The sequence below is a fragment of the Equus quagga genome, chromosome 3 (genome assembly GCF_021613505.1).
Source record: "Equus quagga isolate Etosha38 chromosome 3, UCLA_HA_Equagga_1.0, whole genome shotgun sequence".
NCBI classification, from domain to species: domain Eukaryota; kingdom Metazoa; phylum Chordata; class Mammalia; order Perissodactyla; family Equidae; genus Equus; species Equus quagga.
In genome coordinates, this window is record NC_060269.1 from 108439458 (window position 1) to 108458835 (window position 19378).

A 19378-nucleotide genomic window follows, 5' to 3' on the forward strand; every position below is an offset into this window, starting at 1 on the left:
ATACTAAAAACCACTAAATTGTACACTTTAAAAGGGTGAATTTATGGTATATGAATTATACCTCAAAACAAGGAAGCAAATGCTGTCAATCACTTAACACTGCAAAAATGTCTATGACTCCTCCAGAAACTTCATATCTGGGGGCCTGCGGCAGTGATTACATTAAATATTATAAGATCTTAATTCTTTCTTATATTTCTTAATAAAAATAACTATCAAGAGAGGTCCTGAAATTTTCTTCTCACAACCCTATGGACAACCACTTTAGAGACATCTAGGCTGAAAAATTAAGCTTTAACATGGCAAACATGATATTGCACAGGCTGTTGCAAACCCTACTTTTCCAGACTCATCTCCTAACATTGTCCTACCACGTGTGTAATCCTTCACCACACTGGAAATATCAATCCTTCAGTGGCCATCCTTTGCTCCTTTCTGTACCCTTTCAGAAACTATTCTGTTCGCCTGGAATGCATGACCTCACCTTCCCGGCCGCAACAACCCCTCAGTGAATTTTGCAACTTCTATGAATGTTTCAAGAGCCTCCAGCAAAAGTGACCTGCTCCCAGGTTTGTTTCCTTAGCAGTCTGTCACTGATTCTTTAAAATGTATGCAATAATTCCCTTGGAGCGCCATATCTTTCCCACTAGCATTTAATTTCTCCAGAGCAAGCACATCTAAGTTGTGCTTGGCTTAATTTCAAAAAAGATGATTGAATCAGCCTGTTTTTGTTCATTTAATTAATTTATTTATTTCACTAAGTACCAAAAAACTCATTTCATTTTCAAGTCACTATAAGGATGTGTGCAAAATTTACGTGTTAATGTATAGATAAGCTAGTAAGTACAAATAAAGGAAATTCAATCATATCCACTCTTGAAAATAGGAATAATATCAACTGTTTGCATATATGAATGAATGTGCAGAAGAAAGCAGTGACAAAGAAATTAAGGTAAAAATATCTAAAAGAAGGAATATCAATTGGAAATTTTAGTGTCTACAAAGCTGAGCGCAATGGTTTTATAGTCTTAAGTCACTTGGTACTCAGAGTAAAAAGAAGAATACAGAATCTTTGAATAAATTTATAATAATTTATAATACATACCATTTATACCAAGTCAAACTTAAATGAACATGAATTATTTTAATGTGAAGAAAAATAAGAAAGTTGATATTTCTACTTTTAAGCTGTATATTTATAGTAATTTACACTATAACATTGCAAAGTCACTTTACAGAAATTAACATCAATGAGTTGAAAAAGAAAATAATTCCAATTTTACTGTTGATTGATTAACATAAAGGCCTGTTTTGCCTTCAAATTATTTGCTGAAGAAGATGCAGCAAATATATGTACTGGCCTAATGTTATATTCCTTGGAGTCTTTTATGTTGTACTCCATAAATACATTTGTGATAAATAAAAACATTACTTATGAAAATAATCTGCTTTATATTAAACATCTTGGTGCTATAAAATGAATACATTTTATTTCCTAATATTTATATTCACCATCATGACTATATAACTGAGAGCAAGTGGAATGAATTAAACAAAAATGACTTTAATAAGTTGTGTTGGTATACATGCACTAATTTTAAAATTCTGAATAGTTATTCCACTAAGACATTAATATAGCTATGTGCCTTTGGAAAGAGACAGAGAGCTACTAAAATCATTGATTTTTAGTAGCCCATTTATTTTTCATATAGCGGGAGTATACTTAATCATAACAGCAATTACTTTGAACTACAGTACTTACGTATTCGTTCACAACAAATATCAAATTATTTTTCAAAAAGATACAAAATTCTATTTTAGTAACTCATTAAACAATACATAGAATTTTCAGTATGATACTCATAAAAGCATATACTAACTTGAATGCAAATATATTAAACACACTTTGAAATTACTAACAGTTATGATTGGCAACGATAATCTAATAATTACCTTAATTTGCTCTTCAGTTGCTAAAAGTCCATGTTTTTTTTCCTCCAATTTACTGGACATTTGAACATTTCTGTAAAAAATAAAATTAGATGATGAGAAAAAAATATATACTTTATTTTAAGGCTACAGTTGTAGAAAAATTTGAGCAGACATATATTTCTTATTGCTTGCCAAGTATGTTTTCTTCCACAATGCTTGGGGTATGGCAGTAGAACTATGGTATAAAAACAAAACTCAATTTACATGTGACACATCTTCCCACACCATCTAATTTACTATAATGTTCACTGGGAAAAGGTAAGGAATTTGGTAGGTATGAAAGTTAAATATTTTCCTACTTAAAAGAACATTCAAGTTTTAAAAATAAATTCTGAGATTTTCACGAAATTTTCTGGTTTCTTGCAACAGGCATTTCCAGCTAAGATCCTGGGATGTGTTTAATCACTTTTATCATTAGAACTGCTGCGGAAAAAAAATTGAGAAACATGTTGGTATATCTTGCTACTCAATCATACAGACACACAAGTACACACGCTCTGTGTATTTATGTACATACACAGAGATTGTGATTACAATAATTTAAACATTCAGATTTTAATAATATTAGAAATGAATAAACAAAAATAAGAGTTTACTTAAATAGTAGATTTACAGGGTTTTTTTGGTCTTCATTTTTTTTAAATTGCCATAACATTTTCTATTTCTTTTATTATTAAACTAATATCAACATGCCAGATATTTCACAAGAAAAGAGTAATGTCCTTCAAAGCATTTTCTTTGGGATTTCAAAGTTTTCTAATGGTTCTACAACTGGTCATATTAATTTTTGAACTTTCTATCTAGTGAGTTCATTTAAGTGCTTTATACAAGCCTTAGCTGCATTAATTATTATGATATTCAGTATTTATCATGCTATTAGGAGTACTATGCTATTAGCAAAGCGCTAAGTAATCATATATGTGCCAAAACAAAGATAAAATCCATTATCTTTGTCATCAAACGAATAAGAACTTATATATGGGCAGACACTCATTAGCATAAAATTAAAATTGAGCTCTCCTTTATAGAATCACTACTGATTACCCACAGATATATACGAAAACAAATTAATGGAAAAATATTCACTAATAAAGCATTATATATTATTTGAAGATCTTGAAATATTAGAGCAATGGAACTTACTGTATTTTTTCTAGTGGATGTCCACCCTTATTTGGCCAGTTAGTGAGATTTTGTAGCACAAGAGCAACCCAACCCATATTTGAAAGGCACACTTGACTACTTGAACAGACAACTGAAAGTAATTTTTTAATCACCTTCTTGAATTTCCCTGCACAGCCATTCTTTCAACAAATCGAGTATGTTCCTTCAATAATCACTGGCTGTTTACAAAAGGTATTTTTGCCCGTGTTTTGAAGAACAAGCATGTTCCATCTTGCAAATATTCTACATATCTGCACAATCACAAGTAATGACAGTACAGGCTCTCCTACAAATATGCTCACCCTTTAGATCTTTGTTCTCCTATTTAGGAAATACTTTCCGAAATCCACACATGACTTATTCCACACGTTCTCCCTGATCTTACCAGAGCCACACTCTACCACAGACAGAACCAACTGTACCTCCCCTGATGCCCCCATACTTCTTTGTATATTCTTCTATTTTGCTGAACCCTACTTATAATATAAATTGCTTATCATGTGAATTGCTTGAGAACACTTATAATGTCAGTTGCTTGAGAACAGCAACTGTGACTACTTCTTCAATTTGTATTATCCCTCCCTAAAGAACCAAGCTCCCAACAGGGCCTAAAAATGCTGACTGGGTGAACAAAACACTTATATGTTTTTCAGTTAAAAAATTAAAATTATTTATTGGAAATTGTCTGTATTGGCCTCACATAAATTGAGACCAAAAACACAAATGTGCCAGTGTATGTGTCAACAAGGTGAATTTGTTTACATAACTATCTTTACAAGTCCTTTTCCTTTCCTGTTTGTTCAGAAGGACAGAGAATCTTCAATTTACGGTTTGGCTATTGAATGTCTCAGTGTTTCACTCAATCACAGCCACTTAAGGCACTTAAGAGGTAGCGGACGACTCAGAGGAAATAAGCTTACACAGGGTCACAGCCTCCTTAAGAGGAAGAAGCCCACGTCTGAGGGAAAACACAGAGAAAGAAAAAGCGAGTAGATAGGTGAAGGGAACAGAAAATCAGAGAAGGGCAGGAAAAGGTATCATATCAAGCGATAGTGTCCCATCAGTAAAAAGTAAAAGGTTGAATTTCTTCTTTTAATTAGTGCACTTCATCTAAAACAGGTTTTTAAAACCAGCTCCTAGAATTTTTTTTTTTTTTTGAGAAAGATTAGCCCTGAACTAACATCTGCCGCCAATCCTCCTCTTTTTGCTGAGGAAGAGTGGCCCTGAGCTAACATCCATCCCCATCTTCCTCTACTTTATATGTGGGACACCTACCACAGGAAGGCTGACAAGCAGTGCCATGTCTGCACCCGGGATTCGACCCGGTGAACCCTGGGCCGTCTAAGGGGAACGTGTGAACTTAACCACTGCATCACCGGGCCGGCCCTAGAATTATTTTTGAGCATTGTGATACTTTCAAAGGAAAGCACTCAATGGAAGATATAAAAATTTGGTTGTCTTGGATGAAAATGAATCCATACAAATATGTTTTTATTACTATTCAAAGTGACATAAAAAGCAATTCACCAGCAATTCACTCTGGGTCTTGTAAATTAAATGGAAATACTTTGGGTATGAGTGCTAAATGACTTTAATTAAAAATTAAAAGTTAAATTAATCTATCCTTTAGATAAAACCTTGTAAACACACATACATAAGACATCAAAAATGGAAAATAAAATAACACTAAGGTTCGATTCATCAATTAAAAAAAATAAGAATACATGATAAAGATGAACATTAAAGGTAAATTTTCTAATCCTGAAATAGTAAGTTTAAAAAGTAGAGCGACTTCATTCATTCTTTCATTCATTCATTCCTTCTTTCTTTCATCAAATATTTACTTAGTGCCCAGGGACTGTTCTAAGTCCTGTGGACTCAGGAGTGAAATGAACAGACAAAACTAGCACTCATAGAGTTCACATTTACATTCCAGTTGGATAGAAAGAACAAAATGAGAGAGTGACAGAAAGAGATTGTATATTCTTCATGCACTCTTTTTAATCTTTTTAAATTTTAAACACTTCCTATTTTTCAACACTATATTTATATTCTCATTTAATCTCAAAAATTTTTAAAGGTTTTAAACACTTTACTTATACTCTCCTTTAACCTTTCTAAAACTCCCTGAGGTTAGTATGAACATTACCTACTTTATTTTACAAATAAATATTCTGAGACACAGAGTGGCAAAGCCAGAATTTGAATGCAAGTGGTCCATATTCAGAGTCTCATCCTTAACCTTCACAAATAGCACTGTACTGATTATCACTGTCCATATTTGATAAAATGATCTTTATAAGGAAAAGCAAAAAATAAGCTTTCTTAAGTGAATTTTGCAGGAAATAATCATCCCCCAAATTTCATAACACTGTTTACTATTAGAAGGCACCTTCATATTCTGATATTTAAATGAGATTCCAGGATATCCCAGTAAAAATTAGCTGGGAATTAAGAAGAAAAGATATTTTATTGTCTTAGTCTGTGTAGCATTAAGTCCAAAATTATTTGACATCTCCTACTGAAGTGTCCAGTAAAGGTTCATGAGGCAATGAATAAGTGACATGAACAAACATTCTCAAAAGATCATTCTGGTGTCAGTTAAAAGATGATTTGCAGTGTAAGATGACAGTGATATCTTTTAAAAGGTCTGTGAGAATTGAGATTAAAAAAATACAACGAGTTAGAGAAATCTTTATAAGGCAGGTTTTTTCCTTTGTGTCTATGAGTTAGCCTTTAAATCAATTTTAGAATTAACAAATGGTTAATTATTGGGTGGCACAATTTTATTATCTGTAAAAAAAGTATATAGCCTTCATAGCTATCATTTCAAATTATTCAGAAGTTAAATACGAAAATATGTGACAAAGCTCTATAAATAGACACATTAACTGCATTTATGATGTTTTACCTCCACATCTTCAACCAGGGCTTCAAATGGTATCTTATTACTCGTGACGTTCAAATCATTTTTCCAACTACCCTCTTTCAGTCTCTCAATCTACTGGTCTACAGGTTATCTTCAAATATCTTCCATTTTCATTTCTTATTGATAACCATCATCCAGTCGCTATATTATTCTCTCTATAGAGTATTCAGGTTTGGTTTTCATCTCTATTTCCAATACCATAATCCTCACAGCTATGTGAAGTAGGCAGAGAAGGAATTTTTCCTCTTTTACAGATTAGAAAGCTGCAACTCATAAAGATTATCATGGGTATCACATGACAGTGCCAAGACAAGATTCCAAGACATATTACACTTAGCTCGGCTACCTGCTACTACGTCATCTCACCACTGGCCCCATACCTGACATATGGCATAGAACCTTGGTATTCTTACAGTACTATTCTATCCCCTCTCAAAGCTACCTTGCAAATAGTGGCCAGAATAATCTGATGAGTCATTTTCCTCATGATAATTTTCAGCTCAGTAGTCCATAAAAGCACTCTACTGCTTTCCATCAAGTCTGGTTTTCCAGACCCTCTATAGGATGAAAATATTCTTTTCTGTTACAAATATCTTTTTGACACTACTCTATTCTACCAAATAGAATTTCCACATCAGCCAGCTTGGGTTGCTGACTGGCTTCTCAGACAGATTATTCTAGACAGAGTGGCTTGTTGATGTAATCCCCTGTACCAAGAATGCTCTCTGCACTTCTCTACACTTAAGCTTTAATACCATGCTAACACTATGCTAAGATCTCAAGCTCCCATGAAATTAGCTTCAACACTTTCAACACAAACACATCTCTAAAGTCCTGGTGTATTTTAAATCAGCAGTACAAAGTTTAGTCCTAAATGCACCATATTTTCTACATATGGTCATTCATGGGCCCCAGGAATGTAAGCCAATTTATAAAGGAGGGTACCTTGGGGCGGAATTTTAAATCAACGATAAAACTGTACAAAATTGTCAAAAACAACTGTTTCATGACTATGGAAATTAACCAGTCATCCAATAAGTTATGTGTTTATGCCAGAAAAACTACTCTACTTTTGGTAAGAACACTGGGGATTCTGTAGCATTTTTGCCTGTAAATTCTACCATCTCTCCCCTATCTCACCGAGACTTTTAGGTCATGAAACAAATCTTGATAAATTTAAAAGGACTGAAATCATACAAAGTGAGGTGTCTAATCGAAACAGAATTAAATTCAAAAACTAAAAAAAAAAAATTGTGGAAATCCCTAAATATTTGGAAATTTTTTTAAAAATTCTAGAGCCAGCCCTGATGGCCTACTGGTTAAGTTCAGTGTGCTCTGCCTCAGCGACCCGGGTTCAGTTCCCGGGCAAAGACCTACATCACTCTGTCAGCAGCCATGTTGTGCTGGTGGCCCAAATACTAAAAAATAAAGGAAGACTGGCATGGATGTTAGCTCAGGGTGAATCTTCCTCAGCCAAAAAGAAAAAAAAAAAATCTAAACATCCCATGCACTTAAAGAAGAAATCTCAAGAGAAAATAGAAAATATTTTCAACTAAAGGAAAACTAAAGCACAGAATGTCAAAATTTATGGAATGCAGTAAAGCAGTGCTTAAAAGCAAATATATAGCTTTAAACACATATATTAGAAAAGAAAGTTCTTAAATCAATAACCAAAACTTCCATCTTAAGCAAGTAAGAAAAGAGCAAACTAAATGCAAAGTAAGAAAAAAAAAAGAGAATAATAAAGGAAAGAACAGGTTATGTTGACCAGAAGACCAATGTTAAAATGAAAACACTCCCAGTAGTTATTTATTTTACATTATGAAAAATCCCTTACCTTTTCTATCCTTTAGTATCTTCATCTTTAACATGATAATTGGAATAAATTATTTAAAGGAGTAAAAGGACATTTTATATGGTGACAGATGGTAATTAGTCTTTGGGTGGTGAACACGATGTAGTCTATGCAAAAATCAAAATATATTGATGCACACCTGAAATTTAAATAATGTTATAAACCAGTGTTACTTCAATAAAAAAAAAATAAATAAAAAGAATAAATTACTCTTAACCTTCTTCCCCATTGAAAAAAATGTCACTGATATTTTTTGGAACAGCCAACAGCCTTTATTTATATAAAGGATATAAATAATATACAGTACATGGACAACTTATAGTTTATTGTTAGGGGAAAAGGACTACAGATAATCCAAACAGAGAATAATCCTCAAAGCTTAATCAATATACTACCCAACATTTTCACTTATAAAACGTTGAATTTCTTACATTTTGTTTAGCTAAATATCAAAATAAGTTATAATTAATGCAAGATAAGGGAATCAACTCATTATGGTGACAGTCAGTTTGCCCACTTACATACAGAGGACAGGATAGGATAGGACAGGAAAAAGTAGGATAGGACACGAGAGAGAGGGGAAGGATCCTTAATCAGTGTCTACTATATACCCAGCCTCTGTGTAATATTGAAGTTTAGAGAAGAATATACAAAGTTCTTACCCTCATAGAGAAGAGTTTTTATTTGTTAAAATCAAAACCAAAGATTAGGCCTGTTACTTATCTCCTTTAGTTGGCAATTTAATTGCACAGAGATTGTTTCTGCCCTCACAGAAATGGCAATGTCCTGATTAATCAGTTAACCAGAAGTCCAAAGCATGTATAACACCAAAACTCTCATCCTAGCAGGTACTCAGCTAAGGCATTGTACTTGAGTGGTAATTCCTCCAGTGGTCTGTTTCTGCTGTACTCTTTTAGCATTTGTAAAGATACTAAAAGGCAAGGACGTTATTCTCTCCCAAGTATCCAAAACTATCCAAAGCTTTCATACCCACAAGCACCTCCTTCTTCAAGTTTAGCCTAAGAGCAATTCACAGATGCTTTAGCTTGTTCCAATGTAAGGGAGTACTCAGCTATTAGCCTGTGGCATAATAAAGGAGAAACTGTGACCTGCTGTGAATAATTCACTATCAGAAGGAGTTCCAGCATTCTACCATATACAGGAAAATGAGAAGCTTCCTATGATGGGAGAAAAGATGATAAAATATACAACAGATGTAACCGTTGAAAGCTAGAACCAATAAAGTAGCTAGAAAAAGACTCGGTTCAAAATGGAGATTCTATGTGAGCAAAATGGATTAACGGCTGGGGGCAGAAGGGTTTCCTGCTCTCCTTTTAACCCTTCTGCATTACAAGTAGTCAGCAGCCCATTGCTCTAACCCTAAGAAGACTTGATGGGCTTCCAGGAAGATTATTTCCTCAGCAATGTATGTTCTTTTCTTTCTCCACTTGACAAATAGTTTTCAAGTGATCAATATAAAAAATAATCATTCTATTTAATCTGTGTTTTTTACCCTCAAAAATGGCTATGTTGTGACTATAATTACACATAATTTACACATATTTGAATCCTAATCATGGTTTCCAAATTTTATAGTAACAGGAGTTATTAAGTTTCTTTCGTTTATAATAAAATGTGCCTACTCTCTATGCTTTTAAATAATCATTTTTCTGGTAGAACATACTGAAATCCAAATTATTACTTTAATAATGAAATAATAATTGTTAAAACGTACATAAGTTTATATGTTCTATGACAGACAGTTCAAAATAATTTGAACAGTTTGCTTTCTAAGTAATAAAATATAACAATAATTTAGTATTTAAGAAGTTTTGTTAAGAAGAGGATTATATAGATCAATGTTCATTTGTTTCAACTTCAGTGGCAATATAGTGAATTTTGAATAATTAATGTTTTTCAAAATACAGAGGAGTTAAGAAGGAAAAAGCGTGATCTTGGAATTTCTGTTAAAATAAGAAATTGCAATTCATAAATTTTATGGAATTAACTTTCAAAATACACATCATCCAAATGACACTGATTGCCACTTTTTCTTTGAATATGTAGTTTACAGTGCACATATATTTCTTTTTTTTTAAGGTGGATGTACAAAGAAAAAAGTACAGTTACCTTGTTCTTTACAATACATGTATTCTTGTTTTGTTTTGTGTTTATTTGTTTAATTGAGGTAGCATAGGTTTACAACATTACATAAATTTCAGATGTACATCATTATATTTCAAATTCTACATAGACTGCAGCATGTTCACCACCAAAGTGTAGTTGCCATCTGTCACCATACAAATGTGCCCCTTTATCCCTTTCATCTTTTGCCCATCTGCCTTACCCTCTGGTGACCATCAATCTGTTCTCTGTAGCTATGTGTTCATTGTTGTTTTATCTTCCACATGAGTAAAATCATAGGATATTTGACTTTCTCCAACTGACTTACTTTGCTTAGCATAATACTCTCAAGGTCCATCCATGTTGTCACAAATGGCAAGGTTTCATCTTTTCCATGGCTGAGTAGTATTCCAGTTGTGTGTGTGTGTGTGTGTGTGTGTGTGTGTGTGTGTGTGTGTGTGTCTTTACCCATTCATCTGTCACTGGGCATTTAGGTTGTTTCCAAGTCTTGCCTATTGTAAATAATGATGCACTGAACATAGGAGTGCATGATATCTTTTCAAATTAGTGTTTTTGTGTTCTTTGAATAAATGGGTGCTAGAAATACATGAATTATATGGTAGTTTTATTTTAAATTTTTGAGAAATCTCCATTTTTCTCCCATAGTGGCTCCACCAGTTTACATTCCCACCCGCAGTGTATGAAGGTTCCTTTTTCCTCACACCCTCTCCAACACTTATTTCTTGTCTTTTTAATAACAGCCATTCTGACAGGCATGAGGTGATATCTCATTTTGGTTTTGGTTTGCATTTCCCTAATAACTAAAACATTCCCTAAAAACACCTTTTCATGTGCCTGTTTGCCATCTGTATATCTTTGGAAAATGTCTGTTCAGATCCTCTGCCCATTTTTAATGAGGTTGTATGCTTTTTTGTTATTAAGTTATATGAGTTCTTTATATATTTTGGATATTAACCCCTTATCAAATACATAATTTGCAAATATCTTCTCCCAACTGGTAGGTTGTCTTTTCATCTTACTGATGATTTCTTTTGCCATGAAGAAGCTTTTTAGTTTGATGTAGTCCCATTTGTTTCTTTTTCTTTTGTTCCCCTTGCCTGAGGAGACGTATTCAAAAAGATACTGCTAAGACTGATGTCAAAGAGTGCACTGCCTATGTTTTCTCCTAGGAGGTTTAGGGTTTCAGATCTTACATTCAAGCCTTCAATCCATTTCAAGTTAATTTTTGTGTATGGTGTAAGATAGTGGTCTACTTTCATTCTTGTGCGTGCTGCTGTCCAGTCTCCCCAACACCATTTATTGAAGAAAGTTCCCTTTCTCCATTGTATGTTCTTGGCTTCTTGTCAAAACATGTGTGCATTTATTTCTGGGCTCTCAATTCTGTGCCATTGATCTCTATGTCTGTTTTTCTGCCAGTACCATGCTGTTTTGATTACTATAGCTTTGCAGTATACTTTGAAATCAAGTGGTGTGACATCTCCAGCTTTGTTCTTTTTTCTCAGGATTGCTTTGACTATTCAGGGTCTTATGTTGTTCCATATAAGTTTTAGGATTCTTTGTTCTATTTCCATGAAAACTGTTGTTGGACTTTGATATGGATTGCACTGAATCTATAGATTGCTTTAGTATGGACGTTTTAACTATGTTAATTCTAACAATAGATGCATTTTTGAAAGGTTGCATATAAATTAATTCATTTTGAATGTATTAGAGCTACTTGCTATTTAAATAACCTCTAAATAATTCTGAAATAATAATAGTCAGCATAATAGTAAGCTTTCAATGTATACTATTTAAACACTCTATAATCGCTCCATCTCCTTTCCTTTGACACTAGCCAAACAGACAGCAGAGCCTAACCTTGAATATGGGTGCTAGGACAATATCAACTAGAATAACTTAGGGAGTACACTTCCTGATTCATATGAGAATTATCTCAGAATTATGGAAGCAGGAAATCTTGTCGTGTTCTACCTCATGTTCAAAATTTAAGCAACAAACTTTAAAAATGCATTGAAACAGAAATTCTGAAATATGAAAAGATCTTTTTCTTTAAACATTACCCTATCCTTAATTGTCAGGTTTTTAGTTCACAAAAATGTACTTTCCCTTCATTGCTAATTTAGACAAGTAAAATAGTTTAATCTCAAACTATTACATGAAGGGAAAATAGCCTAAGAAAAGTTATTGTGCCAACACATACTACTAAATATTTTTTACAGACTCATGACTGAATTTTTTTAAAAAGAGTACCTGCTTTTTTATACACTTAGGCAGTCTCTGACTGCATTATTCAATTCTAGAAAAATACTTTCTAACTCCAATGTCTATGAGGCCAAACTGTCAGCTGATATCAATCCCACAAAAAATCCAATATGCCAGAATCCTGACTAAGTTTTACTACAGATAAGAACCTGGCGTCTAATGAAGTGGTCCCAAAGGTTTAAAAGAGTTCGGATTGCCAAAGCCAGACACTGAATCTCAGATGAGCTTTTTCCAAAAATCCTCATTCCTCTGGTCATTAAAAAAAAATCAATAAATGTATTCTAACTAAAGTTTAAAAAGCTTCTGAGAACTGACCTCTGCCAAAGTCTTTTGGGAACGTTCCAACTGTGCAGGGGGCAGGGTGTGGGATCAAAAAGCAGAAAGAAGGAAATAAAGAAATGATTCTGCACAAGTGAAAAAAAAAGTCTGGCTGGAGGGCTAAAAGGGATTAGCTTACATATCAAATATCAGATTTCATTGCACCGCTTCTCCGCTTTCTCCTCTTTTTTCTCTCCCATTCTTACATTGCCTGGAGTTCATTGCATGAAGCTTTATTTCTCCCTTTGTGTAAGATTTCAAGCAGAAAATCTTCAGTACTGAGAGCTTTAAAACGGTCTGCTTTATATTTCACAGTAATAAGTCCCTTATCTAAGACTCCACTACCTGGAAATCAGACCAATATATAACATACAGTCCTATATGGAGAAATATATTTAAAAAAAAAGTCACACTGCACCAAAACTCAAAGCACTTGATTCACGAAAAGGCCCTCAATCGAGACTCAGTTATTCTTTATTTTCTATAACATTCTAACAAATAGAAATCAGAAGGAGAGGCAGCCTACTGACAGACTAAAAACCACTACAAAGACCTAAAGCTGCGGGGGAAACTATCGAGAAAAAGCTTTGGAAACAGTTTTTATCCAAAGTGTCAAACATCTGGTCTTTGCCACTTGAATTGGGTGGATATTTGCCTCAATTTTTATCTACCCAAGAACCTCCCCACCCAAACAAGATTCTATGTAACTGAAGTTTTACTCATGTACAATTCAAACTAGTCATGAATCGATACGGTCAAATTATACTGGTATTATAGACAATTAAAAGTTAACACCCTTGATAAAGTTTAAAGGATACGAATACATAGGTGTGTCTTTTACCCACCCCTTTTGAGGACATTAAAGTGTATTTATTTTATTTCTACATATTATATAGAGAGAAAGAAGAGTAAATAAACCCACATTTTAAGTTTTTTAGGTATCACATACCCATGAGGGAGAAAATTCATATCACACTTTCTAAATAATGTCCACTAGAATTCTTTTTAATTAGTTGGTTTTGGGGGGAGGAAAAGCATATTTATTCATAGACCTTTTAAAAACAATGAATGTTGCCCACAAGCTATCAAGACAACTCTTTAAAAAGGTCTGTCAAATTGAAACAGTATTTTTCAGAATAATAAGTCAAAGAACATAACACAGGGGAGATTACTTGCCTGAATAAGATACTGAGTTTTTTTCAATTTACTTGGTACCCAATTTAGTTTACAGTGTTACTGAATATAACCATTTTACTTTAAAGTATGCATTCAGGAGACATAAAGGGAATGCTAATAGTTAAAATAAGAAATTTTTTCTACTTTCTCTACTTTTCCCTTTAACAAAGTTAAATTCTCAAATTCACATGGGATAAAAATATGCAAATATAACTCTTCCTATAACTATAAATGAAAAAGAAGTTTTAGATGTCTCTTATTGCTTCAAGATAGTATTTAAAACTAAACGACGATGCTTTAGAGAAAACAGTCATACATCTATCCGCTCTTACATGATTATTACATACCTACTATAACTCTAAGAAGACCATGCTATGATTATTACAGTCAAAAATCAGGATCAGGGGCCAACCCCGTGGCTGAGTGGTTAAGTTTGCACGCTCTGCCTCAGCGGCCCAGGGTTTCGCTGGTTCGGATACTGAGCCCAGACATGGCACCACTCATCACGCCATGCTGAGGCGGCGTCCCACATGCCACAACTGGAGGGGCCCACAGCTAAAATATACAACTATGTACTGGGGGGATTTGGGGAGAAAAAGCAGGAGGAAAAAAAAAAAAAAAAAGCTTGGCAACAGTTCTTAGCTCAGGTGCCAATCTTTAAAAACAAAGAAATTTAAAAGTAATCAAGATCAAAGATGAACAAGGTATTTCTAGGAGAGCAGCAGAAAAGAGGTTTGAAAAACTTGGCTGAAATCATTTTTTCACCCCCAAAATCCATTTCTTCTTTTCTAACACTTGGCAAAATTCCCACTAATAGGCAACAGCTTTTAAATGCTATATTTCAACTTGTAACTTTAACCTTCATTCTACTAAAATCAGTGAAATTTTAAAATACATTGAAAAAGCAGACCCATTATATACTTAGATTTCAAGTAAGAAGCTGTTTATAGTTATTTTCATTCAATAATCAATCAAATAAACAAAGCCACAGTAAACCTGGATCTGGGCTAGCTAACAAAGCTAGAAAACTGAATTAAACATTATTCCTGCTCCCAGGACACTCACAGGCAATTGTGCAAATTCTTAACCGTGTACAACACTCTTGGTTTGGAACTATTTAATTATCAGCATTTGGGATAAGAATAATAATAGTAACAATAACAAAACAACAGCAATAATAGCTTAAGAGGTCAACTAACTTAATCAGAGCACAATTTAGACTACAATCTGGACAAACTGTGTTAATAACACACTGGAGTACAAAGGCAAATATACTGAAAATATTACCTAAATATTAAATAGCAAATAAAAATAAAATCTTTCTCTACTTCACTGCAGTCAAAGAAAGTCAAATGCAACTTGATCTAATTAAGGCAATTTAGGATACACAACTACTTAAAAGCCTGAGCTATACTAAGTGATGAAGGCAAAATGGATTCAGTCCAGATCTGCTTTATTTGCTTAGATGCTATTTATTACGGCTATATTTTATTATACCATAGTAAAAAAATTACAAGGCGACATTCTGTTATTTTCCACTGGGAAAAATGATACAGATGCACTATTAAAACTCAGCACAGACAGCAGCATGCCAGGCTGTGTTCCACTTATGCCTTTATAATGTGTCAATAGACACTGATGTTTATGTGGCTGATGGTAAAGCTAGCCAAAGTATTGCCACTTAAATGTTCCATAAAATTGTGGCTTTATAGAGATGTAGAACCTTTTCAGCCTCTCTAGTGACTCTGTACATATTGGAAGAGTTGTTTTAAAATAGAGCAACCATTTCTTGTTAAAAAATATAATGTCTTAATTTTCCCACTAAAACTACTTCTCTGTTTTCAGGGAAAGTAGCCTATCATCAAGTTGTAAATTGTAAACCTTAGTTCAAATCCATTATCTAATAAGTAGTCTAATTTGTTGAGAAAGTAAGCTTCACAACAGAATTAAGATAATAGCTTTTCTAAGCTCTATAAATATCATCTTTCCTCCTTTCATCATTATTCTCATCAATCTACATTCATTGTATGTTGAAAATATTGTGGGCATTATATAGAATTCTAACTACACAAAATAGAAATGCTCATATTTTTCTGTTACTTGAGAGAGAAAGAAAAAGAAAAGATATGGAAAATTAGTATTTTAGTTAATATTTGCAGCTTCTAAGGGCATTAACTAGCATTCTACAGTTCTATACTGTTTAGGCAGGAAAATGACGTGCTGCAGAGCTTGAGGAATTCTAAAAATTGCTTTCAGTTTTGAAGCAGAAGCAAGTTTACAGCTGCTTCCACGAAGCATCCCTCAAAACTTGTGTTGATCCAAAAGCTGAGAGTTCCTGACATGCAGCAGCACCTGCAAACCATGTCTGGACCAGCCGAAAATGCAGCGCGAGGACAGCACCACCGAGGAGGGTATGTTTCCCTTGCCTCCAATATATCGATGATATGATTCTTCTTGGGACAGTTTAGCTCCAATGATCTTGAACTTCAACTAGCCACTGTTTGCTGAGAATCTCCTCGATGGCTTTTCCATCTCCCAAACTATTGGTTCCTACAGCAGTCTCTGTAGAGCTAAAGAAAACTAGATCTTACATTAAAATATATATATATATATATGAGTTAAACTTCTGAGTAGTACATTGTATTGAAGGCTTTTTTGGTTTTTGCGTTGTATTTGGCATTGTGATCTCCAAGGTCAAGTCAAGTAAACTCAAAAGTAGCATTTGCATGATAGTCATAATGTCATAACCACTGCTTTATGGCTTGGGCGTAATGATATTAGCCTACAATACTCATCTCGTCTTCCATTCCCATTAACAGATAAGCATTTTTTTCTTCTTCTTGCCATTTAGAGAATATCTTACTGTTAAATGTTCCCTCTAGAAATTCAACCTAAGGCTAAAGTAAGATTTGTCATAACTGCTATAACTGTTTTAAGAACATGAACGCATAATTACTCCTTATTACATCTATTACAATATCATGTAAACCCAGATGTTCAAAACTTGATGAAGACATTAAGGTACGGTTACTATTGAAAAGACCACTGGAGGACACAGAATAGTAACCATTACTATCATTACTGCATTTTGGTGATCTCTCAATGCCCTATCTTCATCTCTAACTTCAGCCTGTTTGTACATACAGTGAAACACATTTAGAATGTCCTTCTCGGGCCAGCCCAGTGGTGCAGCGGTTAAGTTCGCACATTTCACTGTGGCGGCCAGGGCTTCTTGTGTTTGGATCCCGGGTGCGGACCTAGATATTGCTTGCCAAGCTATGCCATGGTAGGTGTCCCACATATAAAGTAGAGGAAGATGGGCACGGATATTAGCTCAGCGCCAGTCTTCCTCAGCAAAAAAAGAGGAGGATTGGCAGAAGATGTAGCTCAGGGCTAACTTTCCCCCAAAAAAGAAAGAATGTCCTTCTCCAATTCACCATCTATGTTAATGGCTTCATTTATTTGTTCTTTCATTTATCCTACAATATTTTTTCAAAATCTACTGTGCTCTAGACACTGCACTAATATGTATGATTCCTTTCTAAGAAGCTTGATACTCTGTGGAAGGAACAGTTGTGTAAATAAATATTCAAAAAACATGAAGTAAATACTTTGTCCTTTTAAAAAAGAACCAGAAGCAGTGGAGATGCACAATAGGTTTTTGTGCAAGACAAACATAACATAATTTTGCCTTGTAGACTCAATATTTCAGACTTCATGTATCATCCACTACACAATAAATTGGTAGAATACAAGATATACCATTTATTGAGTGATTTGACCACTCCTCCAATGATTTATCACAAATTATACATATAACATATAAAATATATATATAAAACTAGTAAACAATCCATAAAGCCTGGCTCTGAAGCCAGGCTGCTTGATTACAAATTCTAACTCTGACACTAGCTACATGAACTTAAATTACTTACAATGATTGTGCCTCAATTTGCTCATCTATAAAACTGGGACTACGAGCTATCTTAAAGAGTTACTGAGATTAAATGAAGTAACCCACGTGAAATACACAGAACTGTCTCTAACATGTAATAGGCACAATTTCTTTTATTAACTATTGAAACTGTAAATGTTACACTTGATATTTTACATGCCTATCTCTTTAAAAATCTTAACTTACAAACTAAATAACATTATCATCGTTCAACATATTTTGCCAATCTGCAGCACAGAGAATGTAAAATGTTCTAACATGATAGAGTTACTAAATGGCAGAGTCATAAGATAATATATATCTATAATATTCAAAGAGTACAGAAATAAATGACATGCTAATATTAAATTGAGCATCATACCTTATATGCTCACAACACTAGCCATTTCAGGAGATGAGTATCACTATCAAAAAAAAATTTGCCAGAGTAAAATTTTTTCAAACATTAAAAAAATCCTAAATAGCTAGATATTGCTAGCTTTTAATTCAATTTATTTTTTTAATTGGGGCCTTTGCCTCAGGAATCCTGACAAGATGAAGTATAGGTATCAGTGAATTCTTCATTAATAAACAAAAAAGAACATTCTGTAGTCACTTCTGATGATATTTTCTATTACAACCATCATAAAATACTTAAATTTGAGGCTGGCCTGGTGGCACAGCAGTTAAGTTCACACATTGCCCTTCGGCGGTCTAGGGTTTGCCGGTTCAGATCCTGGGTGTGGACCTACTCACTACTTGGCAACCCATGCTGTGGCAGGCATCCCACATATAAAGTAGAGGAAATGCGTAGAGATGTTAGCTCAGAGCCAGTCTTCCTTAGCAAAAAGAGGAGGATGGCAGCAGATATTAGCTCAGAGCTAAGCTTCCTCAAAAAAATAAAAAGCAACTTAAATTTACATCTTCAACTCTTTTGGAGTAAGACTTTATCATATAAAATTTACATATAAAAATACATGGTATTTTAGATGAAATTATGTACTTGTTTTTCTTTCCTATCAAGTTTAAATTAATCATTTAATTAACTCATTAATTTAATTAACTCATTAGTTAAGTTTATGCTAATAACTTTCTTCTATAGCCTTAGAAAGAATACAAAACTTTTCAACAATACAATACAATAATTTCAAAAATACAATACTTGTTTCAACAACTGAAAGAGAAAATTCCCCTCACAGGAGTAGGAAGCTAGGACATCTCTAAGAGTGCCACAAGGCTTACATGATGATTATCACAATAATCTCCTCTAAAACTAATGTTAGGACAAATGCTATTCATATCAACCAACTGCTTCCATAGAGAAGCTGCCACGCTAGTATCACAGGCATTCAACATGGACTTCTAAAACAGGTATTTCAAATTCCCCAAGCTGGACAGTTGCATCAATACTATAGAACTCAAACTCAGGGAAAAGGCAGTTAAGGGCTCGTCATGGGACACTGGTGTCAATATGTTACGCTCTGAATTAAAATACAGGAGGATAAGATTTTCATTAGTAAAAGGCTACACAAAGCTTTGAAAAAGAGACATTAACAATAGACATTGGGATATATTATAGCAGAAGTGCCTAGGAAGTAAT

The 19378-nt window shown here is 33.9% G+C and overlaps 1 protein-coding gene across 17 annotated transcripts in view; it reads right to left on the reverse strand.

Moving 5' to 3' along the window:
- Nucleotides 1-19378, reverse strand: part of ADGRL3 (adhesion G protein-coupled receptor L3) — a 794963-nt gene that overhangs the window by 620941 nt on the left and 154644 nt on the right. For 16 of the 17 annotated variants that reach the window (XM_046656118.1, XM_046656110.1, XM_046656106.1 and 13 more), the window contains one exon: nucleotides 1954-2023. The gene's annotated coding sequence lies outside the window, so the exon portion shown is untranslated. Of the gene's footprint in view, nucleotides 1-1953; nucleotides 2024-7922; nucleotides 8001-19378 lie in introns of those variants that run through there. The other variant, XM_046656103.1, reaches the window with a different exon arrangement.